The sequence below is a fragment of the Salarias fasciatus genome, chromosome 23 (genome assembly GCF_902148845.1).
Source record: "Salarias fasciatus chromosome 23, fSalaFa1.1, whole genome shotgun sequence".
NCBI classification, from domain to species: domain Eukaryota; kingdom Metazoa; phylum Chordata; class Actinopteri; order Blenniiformes; family Blenniidae; genus Salarias; species Salarias fasciatus.
In genome coordinates this window covers 7615543-7627865 of record NC_043766.1, presented here as the reverse complement: position 1 = coordinate 7627865, position 12323 = coordinate 7615543, and positions in this window count along the sequence as shown.

Sequence of the window (12323 nt, the reverse complement as noted above, 5' to 3'; positions counted from 1 at the left end):
ACCTGCTACAAAGAGGAGAGATATGGCGATGAGAGTGTTGTGGTACTTAGATATTTCACATCACTTTAATAGTCATCTTCACATAAGTGCAAAATCACCAACACCAGCAGCCTAAAAGATGAGTGGGTGAACACCTTTTACCAAGCGGTCACTCGTAGTTATTCATAAAGAGCCCTCTTTTGGAGAAAAGTACAAACATTTTGAATTCCACATTTGTTAAAATTAGGTGCTCTCCATTGTTGCTCTCCACTGGAAAATCTTGTTTGATTTTGTACTCAAAAAGTCGATGTAATGTCACACCAAGTCAGATGGTCGTGCAGCAGACGGGTCTGGGATATTGTCCTCTCACTGACTGCAAAGAAAAGAAACAAAATTCAGATGTTAAGTCTATTCTCTGAAGATGAAGTTAATCATGAGTTTAAAGTGCACTCTCAATCCAATGGCATTTCATTGCTGTGATTTGAAAGGTCTGGGCGTTGTGTTATTCCATGTCTGTCCTCCTGTCTTTTCCATTTTAGCATCCCATGTCAACATTTAGATTATTTTTCTTGAAAAAAAAAAAGTCCTTTGTGTAGATTTCAACAGAAATGCCGTATCAATCACTTGTATCATTTATATTAGGAAATTGCTAGTCTGTATGGACTCTCAGGAAGCAGTTGTTTGGAAGAGCAAGATCCAATTTTGGCGATTGGATTTCGATGTCCTTTTGCATCCTGGTGCTTTGCGTCGTCTCTTGTTTTCTTTTCCAATGGGTGGTGGCATCCAGACACACATCAGGGAATTTACTTTTCCTCTTCTTTTCCTGTCTTCCTATCTCTCGGTGAATGGAGGAGTCGTTTGTTCTCCATGTTCTTTCCATATTTCCACAAACCTTTTTCGATGTATGACTGTGTGTAGTTTCATTTCTTCTTGTGTTATCAAGCCATTGTCATTGCAATCTCTCCTGTAAACAGCCAGAAAATCACAATAATTATACCAATATTATGGAACATACGCTGGTGGTGTCACTTCTTTATTAGGATTCTGTTGCCGAACAGTGCAATGAAGGAATACAGCAATTCCACCCCTCCCATTTTTTTCATTTTACTAAATTATAAAAAAGTTTGATCTGAAATAAAGTTTGATTTGTGCTCATTCTCTGTGACAAAGCACACAGAGGATATGAATGCCTTTTTTCACTTGTGGTCAAATCTGTCTAACTCAATGTTTAAATACACACCAATGTAGTTACTGAAGGTTGATTGAGTGGTTTTCATGCCATTTCACCACATGCAAAGTGGTTTCCCCTAACCACAGCAGTCCTCTGCGACAGATCCTCGTCCGTTTTTCTCCAGCTCAGCACCAGACATCAGATTGCTGCAACAGTACCAGGCGAGTGGATTATTTTCTGATCAAGTGCATGGATGAGAGGGACATGTAAAGAAGTTGTCCAAGAACATCTTCAGATTGTGTTGTTGGAGTCTTGGCTGGGCCAGGTGGAGGATAGCGTCGCCACTTGCTCCAGTGTGTGGAAGCCCAAGACGTTGTACAGCTCTGCCTGTCTCAGAGTTGTGAGTAAGACCTTCAGAAGTGGCCAGGACAAGTGTTTTGTAATCTGCTTCATGGGGTTTAACTGGGAAGTATTGGTTTAGCTGGTTCCTTCCCTTGAATGGGACTGTCTGTTCATTGGGATGGTTTTCATTTTTGACATGGGATGATCTATCTCTGGGTCGACCGGATCTCATGCATTAGACCTGGATGATTTTGTGTTCCTGCTTCTTTGCTACTAGAGCGAAGGGATTTCTTGATGGATTCCCATCTATTTAGATTCATGGTGTCAGTTACCTGGAACAGTCAGCTGGCTTTGTGCCAAAACATGTTACTGTACTGTAACATATTACCAGTATAAGTTACTGGTAGTTCATACCATAGTAGAACATACAGTACCCAGAAAATAGTACCAGGCTTTTGGGTTTGACAGACTTACACTGTATCGTACACAAATTTGACTGCACTGAAATGAATTCAAGTGAATCTTTGGAAAAAGGCAGCTTGATATATTGATGGGGAACAGAACATCATGGGAGGCTTGACTGCCATCACATATGGCATCCCATTTTTTTTTTTTTTTTACCAAGATATTTCTATTCAACAATGTTAAAAAGTATTTTAATCTTACCTTTTGCGATCACAGTGTGACATACTGCTTTGCCTCAGGAAATGGTCATTGAAACCTCCAATCAAATCTGCTACGCATTCTAAACCCTGTACTTCATTGATATTAATGTATCCCATGATTTTCAATAGATATAAAGCCAAAAAAAATTCAAATGGGACAATGTCATGGCCTGAAATGTGTTGATTGACCAGGGTACAGTGCTACGCTGTACATCCTGGAGAAGTTGCTGTTTATCTTCCACGGAAGGTTTGGGATTTAGGGGCATTGTTCAGGGCCTTGCCTTGGTGATTAGGGTGTAGAAAAGCAGTGTCCTTTTACCTTTACCGCCGACATATCCAGCAGGCTCGTATTTCAAACCAGCCATCCATGTTGTGCTCACTTTTGTAAGTGGCATCATTGCTGCAAATAGAATAACTATTATAGTGAAGCCCTTTAATTCTCCTTTACTTCTCTTTCCTTTGCTATATTGTAATCAGTTAGAGTAAATGTAAATATCTTAGAAGGCTTCAACTTTCTCAGATACTAGAATAGCTCTTTTCATCTGTATGAATAAACTACTCACTCCTCAGAGTAAGTTTTCTCTCTCAAATGTGTACTTGAGAAAGCAACAGGTTCTGAAGAATGTGAGCAAATGGTTCGGCTTTCTTGGCACGTTGTGAGATGACACTGGCAGATTGACACTGACTGACTGACTGACTGACTGACTGACTGACTGACTGCACCTCAGGGAAACTACCAAAGGGTGTGAACCAGCGAGAGGTGGCGTGTGTGACTGTATCTGTTTGAGCACGCATCTCTGTGGTGACAAAAACACAGACGTGTGTCAGATTTGACAGAGCATTCTTGTAAATCAAAATAGTTGGCTATCCTTGCCTAGAAAGCCTGTCGAAATTGATCCCCGTTCTCCTTTGCATAATGATAATTTCTCAAAATTCACATTTGGTTGGACATGTACAAATTCAGTGGTCTCCTTTAATAACAGATTCCAGATAAAAATGTCACTGATAGGAAAAAAAAACTGCTCACCCACGCTCACTTTTATATTTTGTTGGGCTGTTGAGCGGTCGTTGTGTGCCTGGATTTAACTATTTTTAATTTCTCTGGTACAAACAATTTAAAAATACATATATAGAGTGTGGAGAGATGCACATGCCATTTAAGTGATTCGATCTTAGAAAGTACAAAAAAAAAAATAAAAATGCCTTGACATGTTTGCACCAAGACAAAAACTACCACAAGGAAGTTGAGCTTTGTTCTTGAGCCAGACGTCTCAGGTAAGTATGCATGCACACGTAAACACAGACAGACACTGACACAGGCCCAAACACAGGCACAAGCCAGTGTGGCGACACAAATCAAAGATCAGACGCTGATCTGCTGGAGAGTGCTCAGCAATTTAAAAACACTGGAGAACAAATGTGATAAACTCCATCCTAACAACAGAGGAGTGGTAGTAACAATATGAGACAGACATTTACCATCTGTGATGTGTTTGTCCATCTCTATAAAACAGATGTGGATGTATGAATGGCTGACACATTTGAAGGAACAACACTGGTCAACTTTCTCTCTCTCTCTCTCTCTCTCTCTCTCTCTCTCTCTCTCTCTCTCTCTCTCCATATATATGTATATATATATATGTATATATATATATATATATATATATATATATATATATATATATATATATATATATATATATATATACATATATACATATATATGTATATATGTATATATGTATATACATGTATATATGTGTGTGTGTATATATATATATATATATATATATATATATATATATATATATATATATATATATATATATATATATATATATATATATGTGTGTGTGTGTGTGTGTGTGTGTGTCCAGTCAAGTATTTATATACAGTCAACACAAGTCATGCTTGGCCATACACCTTGCCCAGAGCCGGAGCGGTCCAATTATAGAAAGGGCCCAAAGTCCTCTTACATCTGAATGAGGAGGAGAGGATTAGGAGTTGGGAAGGAGGGAGGGTAGAAGTAAACTGGCAAGCAAGTGGCTGACAGACCCTTCAAGCAGCAGCCTGAGCTGCTTGCCTGTGCATGTGCTGGCACAGCCTGTGTGTGTGTGTGTGTGTGTGTGTGTGTGTGTGTGTGTGTGTGTGTGTGTGTGTGTGTGCGGTTGCCTCATCATGGGCACTTGTCATATTCTGCTTCCTGTGCTCTCTCCTGCCAGACCTACATTTATTTGGGCTTTCTCGGTCACCAGGGTTCAGGAAAGTGGCAGTTAGATGAAAGCTGTCTCTGGCCATGTCTCGCTGTCACACAACCGTCCACGAATGATATGGGAAGGGACAGACTTTGATTGAGCTTTGCTTTTTTTTTTTTTTTCCACCATTAATGTGTGCTATTAATACAATACACATTTAATTTGACAAGGTTTACTTTGACAGACTTTATTTATGTGACTTGATTTATGGTGTCTGAAGTTTTAGACACAAGTAATCTTGATTGAAAATGGGTCCCCGCCCTGCCGTCTGAGTTCAACCAAACCAATTTCTTAGAGAGCAAACCGCATTACGGTGGCTGCATTTTAAACATACTCACATGCATGTGGTAGGTGCAAAAGCTATCGCTTTATTCCCTGTCCTCAATCACACGCTCACTAACACAAGGGAGTGCGCACGCGCACACACACACACACACACACACACACACACACACACACACACACACACACACACACACACACACACAAACAAACACACAGGCACACAAACCTATAGTTTATTTATTTATTTTTTCTTACAAGCTGTGCTGAGAACAGATGGCCAGTTTCACGGGCGTGTTTGTGAACTCTTGGGGTGGGTCAATCAAACCATTTTATGGGGCAAATAGAAGGAGAGAGGTAGTGATGGAGGGACAACATGAAAAGGGGGAAGCATATAAAGGTAGAGGACAAAGCACAAACACAAAGGACTGTGTCGCTCTATGCTGTGTACTGAGCCCACAAACTGTAAACAAATGCATTGTGTTCATAATCTAAATTATGAAAAGTTTAAAACAGCACAAATGCCTTGTTTCACTTATACACATTTCACTGCAACTTACAGGATGATCAGGGCAATTTTCAAGCACATCTCAGAAAGAACTGTGAAGTAAATGTATTAATTTCTCGATTATTATTGTATAGTGTACATCCACTCACACAAAAACAGCTACTGCATGAGTAAGACCCTGGGTTAACATGGAGTTTTGGGAGAATTTTGACAGCAACAGGCTGCCATTGAGTAGGATGCGATTAAAAACTACAGTCTTTCTCATCATTGGGATTATTCCCATATTGTGTATAGAGTAATGTGTTATAAGGGGTTTTTTTTCCTTTTTGTTTCTCGTTACCTCTGTGATAGATGAAAACAGTTGGAAAACTGACATGTTGCTTGGTCCTGGTACCTTAAGCAGCAGTTAGCCTTAGCATTTTCTGACGTTAGCATGCCTTCACATAACAGAATGAATATATGCATGATCACCGACTCATTTAACTCATCAATCACTGATCATTTACGTGCCGCTGACTTCATGTTGAGTTACTTGAACTCACAGATGCTCCGTCTTCTCTTCTTGTTTTCTCCTGTCCTGTCCTGTTCTTCTCAACAAAAACATTTTGCTGACTTTTGCATTACCGCTTGAAAAAAAAAATCTCCCTTGAAGCGGAGCATTTCCAGTTGAAAATACTTGACTCATAAATAAATTATGAACTCCGACCAAAATAACATGTATGTCAAGATTTGACTTTTAAATAACTAGTTCCAGCTGAACTCAGTGAGTCGTCAGTCGTCAAACTGACCACCACATCGTGGCAGCTCAACCAAGCATACACTGGTAAGGCACATTAGATAAGAAAGCCAATTAAAAGCTTTTAAAAAAATAATAATAGTGCAAGTTACATTTCAAAGAAACTGTTATTTTCAGTTTAAAAGAGACTTAATTTTTAAGATGGCATGTACTGCATAATGTAGTATTTGGATTTACTCTTTAAACTTCTAAAATAAAGAACAAAACCAACATTTTGTGAGGTGTTTCATAAAGAGAGAGAGAACGACTGTCACCTGAGTCAGGATAACTTGCGTCACACCTCTGAAAAATGTGGTGTGTGGATTAAATTGTATTTATGCATGTACTGGACTGTCTTAGCATCGGACTTCTTCTGTGAGTAAAATGCAAACATTTCAATTTTATGTAAATATTATATTATGTCTTTGTTGCTTATTGAAATGACTCCACAATTTTAAATAACTTTAGTATTGACCCCAAGTTGTTGAAAATCAACTTGACGAGATCCGTTCGCAAATATACTTGCATTAGTGTGTTTGTGTTTAAAGGTATTTAGCGGAACTTGTTTCGTCACTCAACATGTTGTGCTTCAGCCTGTGCTCGCTGATGAAAACATCTTTATTTTTTCTGGTACACAGCAGCGGTTTGTGTATGAAAGTAGATGATAATAAAGATTCTTCCATTTTCTGTATCCAGGTCTGACTCAAGGTCAAACATAAAAGTTTGTACTGTTGCTTGCGGTCCTGCAGCTACACTTTCTGGCTTTGTGGTTGCCATGGGGATGGTCATGCTTTCTTTGCATCAGTCGACATGATCAAAAGGAGGAGAATGTGATTTGCAAGTTGGTCATTTTCATCTACGGAGACATGCATTCAGACAAATCAACCTAAACAGAGCCTGTTATATCAGGGTAAAAGTTATGGCAGTCATATTTATTCTTTTGTGCTTTCGATTGGATTCAGGTACGTGCATCTTATGAAAACATGCAGGATGGCAACTGCTGTTTAAAAGAAGGGGCAAAATATATCACCTCTTAGTAATTAGCAAAGCAGCTCATATTCTTAGATCCAATAGTCTGGCCATAACTGGACCACGTTGGTAACCACGAGGGATCTTATCTTTCATATCTCACAAGACTTGGATCTCTATAGCTACCTGCGTTACAAGGCACATCTCTCAATGATAATGATGTTTTGGTTCTATATCTAGTGGAAGATGTGTGGTGCATACAGACCGACTTCACTGCCTGAAAACATTTACAAGTTAACTGCAGAAAACAAACCAGGGACAGCATTAAAATACCACAATACGTCACTCAATTTAATTTCCGAAGTTTTTCCTGGATAGATTCTTTTCTCTCTCTCAAAATATTGATGGGTCAGCAGTTAGAAGAATATTTTTAAATCAATGTAGGAGGAATGCAAACGTAAGGTGGAAAATAGATTTTGTTTAGATGAGGAATACTTTTCAGCGTATTTTCTGGTTATCAAAAATGCTGTCTGGATTAGATTCAAATTTCAGGTGAGAGTCCAGTGGTACAGCCTAACATCAAGGTGGTCTTTCTGTTCAGCGGGTAATGATAGCTTTCTGCAGCTCACTGCAGTTCTTTCTGTCTTTAATGAAAGGTCAATTTAAATTTGGCCTCTCTTATCTGAGTGGCAATAGCTTGTTAAAGCTAGCTCTGTCTCTGCTTGGGCATTTCCATACTTGCAAACTTTGACACAACCATGAGAAAGAAAATGCAATTACTGTACACGGTTTGAAAATGTACCAGGGGATATAAGTCTTGTTCTAAATTGTGGTGCCCAGCACCTTATATTAGGATAATGACAAGCAGAGCATGACTAAGCAGGCAAGATACCCCGTGAGATCTAATCTAACAAACCTTAGCTAAACAATTCCTCCATATTTTAACCTTGTTATCATATCCATGTGGTGTTTTCATATGCAAGAGGATACATCATGGACATAAGCAGGCTATTCCAAGGATGAGAGATGAGGAGAGAGATGACAGTTCCAACATATAAATTCAGTTAGCCAGGGATTTGCACAGCCGGAGAACCAGTCCTGTCGAACTGAAGCTGTGGGCAAAATAAAGCCAAAAGTTCTTGTTCCAAACACCAATTCCAATAATGGTAGAAATAAAACTGGATATAGCTACTGACTTGAGAGAAATAGAGGATTGGTGATACTGCATATCACCTGAGACTAGCAAGACATTTTCATAATTTCATTAAGAAAAACTTGTTAAACTTTTTTTTCACTCAAATTAATGAGAAAACTTTTTTTCTTACACAAACAAAAATACAAACTTAAAACTAAGAACAAAAGAAGCAATCTCATTTTGAAAATGCCTTCATTCAGTTCAGTTCAGTTAACTTCAGCTTTATTTCCTTTAGCGCCAAGTACAACACAATCATTTCTAGACACTTTTACTGAGAACAACCCAACAATTCCACATGAGCAAGCAAAAGCGATTATGTAAAGGAAAAAAAAAATGTTTTAAAAGGAACCTTTGCAGAACCAGGCTCAGAGGTGAAGACTTTCTGCTGTTCCAGCTAGGTGAGGGGATAGAGGGAGAGAAAAACAGAGGACAGACAGATTGACTGTGTGGAGGGACTCAGACTCCGGTGCAGGCGGGGGCTGGGGGTTGAAATCCCATGTTGTATTAGCCTTAAAGACAGATTTATGCCATGGTCGTTGTTCATAATCCAGCATTGTCTTTTCAGTGTTGCATACAGTACATTTCCTTTCCTTTTTTTTTTTTTTTTTTTTTTTTTTTTTACAGTTGTCCCTGGAGTCTGAGTATGCGTGTACCATGTGTGTTTACTTACCCCCACCCTTTCTTAAAACAGCCAAAATGTGGATGTAAAAACAAACAAACACACAAATCAATGCATTATACTTTAATCTATGTTCTACATTAAATTTTGACCTATTCAGAATTGATCTTGGATTACTATTCCTTTTCCACTGATGTGTAGAGCGTTATATAAGCTAGTTAGCTAGAGACAGATGAGTCATTTAAAGCCAGAGGCATTATTTATTTGGACAATCATCAATCTGTGTATATTGAATTGATGTATGAACATAAACTTTTTTATTTTATTGTTATTATTTATTTAGTTTTTAAATATTTCAAGCTTTTCTTCCCATTGTGTCAAGATTTGGCACGGATACTTCTGATAACTTTAACTCCTAGAGCAGTTATGATAGCAACAAACTTCGAGAAACTACAGTAAAGCAGAGAAGTAGTGCTTTAGGCTTATACCGGCCAATAAAGTTATCCTTAGGACTTTTGCAGTATGACAATCCAATCAAGCACAAGTTTCACCATCTTCCCACGTATATGTAGCATGCACAGTCAAAGACACAGTCATATATTCTACTTACAGACACCAAAAGTTATTTTAGAAAAAGGACCTTGGACTCATTGTAAATAGTTCAACAATCCTACAGCCAAAAAAAATCCCAAATATAGTCAATATATTGGCGTATATGTTCATAATAAGTGCTCATCTAGGTTTTTTCAGTGCAAGGGATGAGGTCTTATTTTCAACTGAAAATCATTCCTAAATTTTGCAGATAATATATTTTACATTGATTTATGGTTCATAGCTTTGATCTTAGTCCTGAATATCAAGACTATAACAAGTAAAACAGGAGTTTCAACAAGATTTCACATCATTTAAAGAGTTTTTCGTACATCTAGCTGTGCGTATCCATTCCTCTTGTCTTGACATAAATACATTTCTAGAGCTTAATGTGCTGTTTGAATGCAACCCAAAATAAGTCAGTCACAGGAGGAGGAACATGGTGTTAATTGGCTCTAAGTCACTTACAGATGAAGCGAGCTCACCAATTAGTGTGACATGTTTTTCAAAAAAGAGAAAAGTGCTATTTGTTGCTGTGTGATGTGTATAATACAATATCTTTGAATAAAATATGTAGAAGAATAATATACAACATATTACAAAATGTAAGTGATTTTGGTACATCAAATCTCGTTCAGTGTTGTGTTTAATGTTTATGGAGCACGTTGAAAAAGTCTGTATCTCCTTCTCGTTTGTAGCTGGAAGAACAGCTGATGTCCTGCTGGGCAGTGTCCTTTAGGAGGCGTCACACAAGCACCCTGCAGGCCCTTCCTATTCTCCAGTCGAACCAATGCACAGTGCAGCGGTAGGTTCTCCATGATTGGCAGTAATGTGATGAAGCAGGGGGAGAGACTGTTGCAAGCTTCAGGAGTGGAAAGTCTCATATGGGGCTTTTTCCTGAAATGGGAGATATTTTGTGATCCAGATGAGGTCAGCTGAGATGTGAACATCAATACTTTGTATCGCTCTACCCGCTCTGCTTCTGTCCCATAACTGAGGAAACTGTTCAATACCAAGCAGCCACCAACCAATAAAAGAATACTTAGAAAGTGGAATTTCATAAACATCTGAAAAAAAAAAAAGAAAAAAGAAGGAGATAAAACAAAATAGAAACTTACTACAGACAAATAAAGCTCTGCATCTGCTTACAGCTTATGTTAAATTGTTCTCTTAATTTTGTTCTAAAAATGTCTACTACAGTCTAGTGTTTGCCTGTAGAGTGTGCTTGTCAGAACTAATGCGCGCTGAAAGCTTCCTTGCAGATTGTCCCTCTCAAGGATGTGTCTTTGGGGAAAACGCCTGAAGAAAACAATCCCACTGAGACTGCCTTGCAGATACTTCCTTGGTGACACTACAGCTGTCCTGCTCTTAGGAACAAGCACAGGTGGCACATGTACAAAAAGTTTGTGCAATTGCAATTTCTGATACAAGCAAAGTTTTATGACTTTGCAGCAGGCGCAGACAGAAAGAGCTGATCTCTCATAACAAGGACACAATATAGTGATGAGCAAAGATCGAAATCCAAAGAATAACAAAGGTCGGTAAGCTAGTAAATAGCCCTGAAGTTTTATGATCCCGGAGGGATAAATTTACTAAATGGAAGTTCTTGCAGCAATACACGGTGTCTGGGAAATTGCTTCCTTTGAGACGTGATGGCTGCAAATGTCACTGTCCTCATGGGGCTCACGTCCTCACACAGCAGGAGGAACCTGTCACTGGCTTCAGGTCAGCCCTCGGTGGAGATGACCTCTCCGTGTTCGGCTTGTGCTTCTCCTCGTCATATTCCCCGTTTGTCTTTCTCTCTTTTTGTCTGTTTTCATCGCAATATTTCTCCCTTCATAACTTGCTAGGTTCTTGCATTTCTTTTCGCCGTTCCTTATCTTGCACGCTATTTTCTCATATACTTACTGTTCACTCTGCCCTTCTTTGTCCTTGTTACCATGGCTACTGCAATCTTCAAATGAGGTGGGCAGGCATAAGGACTGATGGAAGATACAGAGGTGTATGATACTGTTGTCATTCATCATTTCCTCTCTCTCTCTCTCTCTCTCTCTCTCTCTCTCTCTCTCTCTCGCCTAAAGTCTTTATCTCATACCATCTCATAGCTTCAACTAATTGCACCAAACAAGAGCCATATATTTGGTGTAGCAATGCAACACAGACATGTTTCGCATCAACTGGCAATTGATGACTGCCTAAATTTGCATCCAAACTTCTCTTTTGAGAAAAGAATGCATGAAGACATTTATCGGTGGTGTTGATAGGATACATATATGATAGGTGGATTTATGTCTTTGACATAAGAAAGTAAGCAAAGGATCAGATATGGATAAACAAAGATTTGTTAGATGTGTTTGAAAGTAAGAAAGATATGCAGCAAAGGATCAACAAGAAAGAGAAAACGGCCGTGCAAGTGTGTGATGCGGATCAAAGTGTTGGTGATACCCAGGGAAGGAAAGAAGGAAGGAGAGGAGGGGTAGCACACACACATCAAGTTTGTGTGTGTGTGTGTGTGTGTGTGTGTGTGTGTGTGTGTGTGTGTGTGTGTGTGTGTGTGTGTGTGTCTGAAGCCACGTAAGGAGTGAGGGCTGTGAAAAGAAAGGGCAGTGATCAAAGGAAAGATGAGGCGATGGAGGAGGCAGGGGGAAGACACGGGGAAGAGTGGGAGGTACAGTCAGAGCCACAGGACCTGTGTGCGCAGCAACTTTATTGTTCTGTGTGCTATCTTTATGGGAATGTTTGCCTTTTATGAGGATCTTCCCTATTTTTGCCTGGCAGATGCATGTGTGCACACGCCCACACACACACACACACTCACACACACACACACACACACACACACACACACACACACACACACACACACACACACACAGAAAAAAAACTGTCACCACCTTTCATTCCAGTTTTGCATCTGTCGGGCAGGGGAAGCTACACAGCCATAAAAGATGTGGTCAAACTGTGTCTCACAG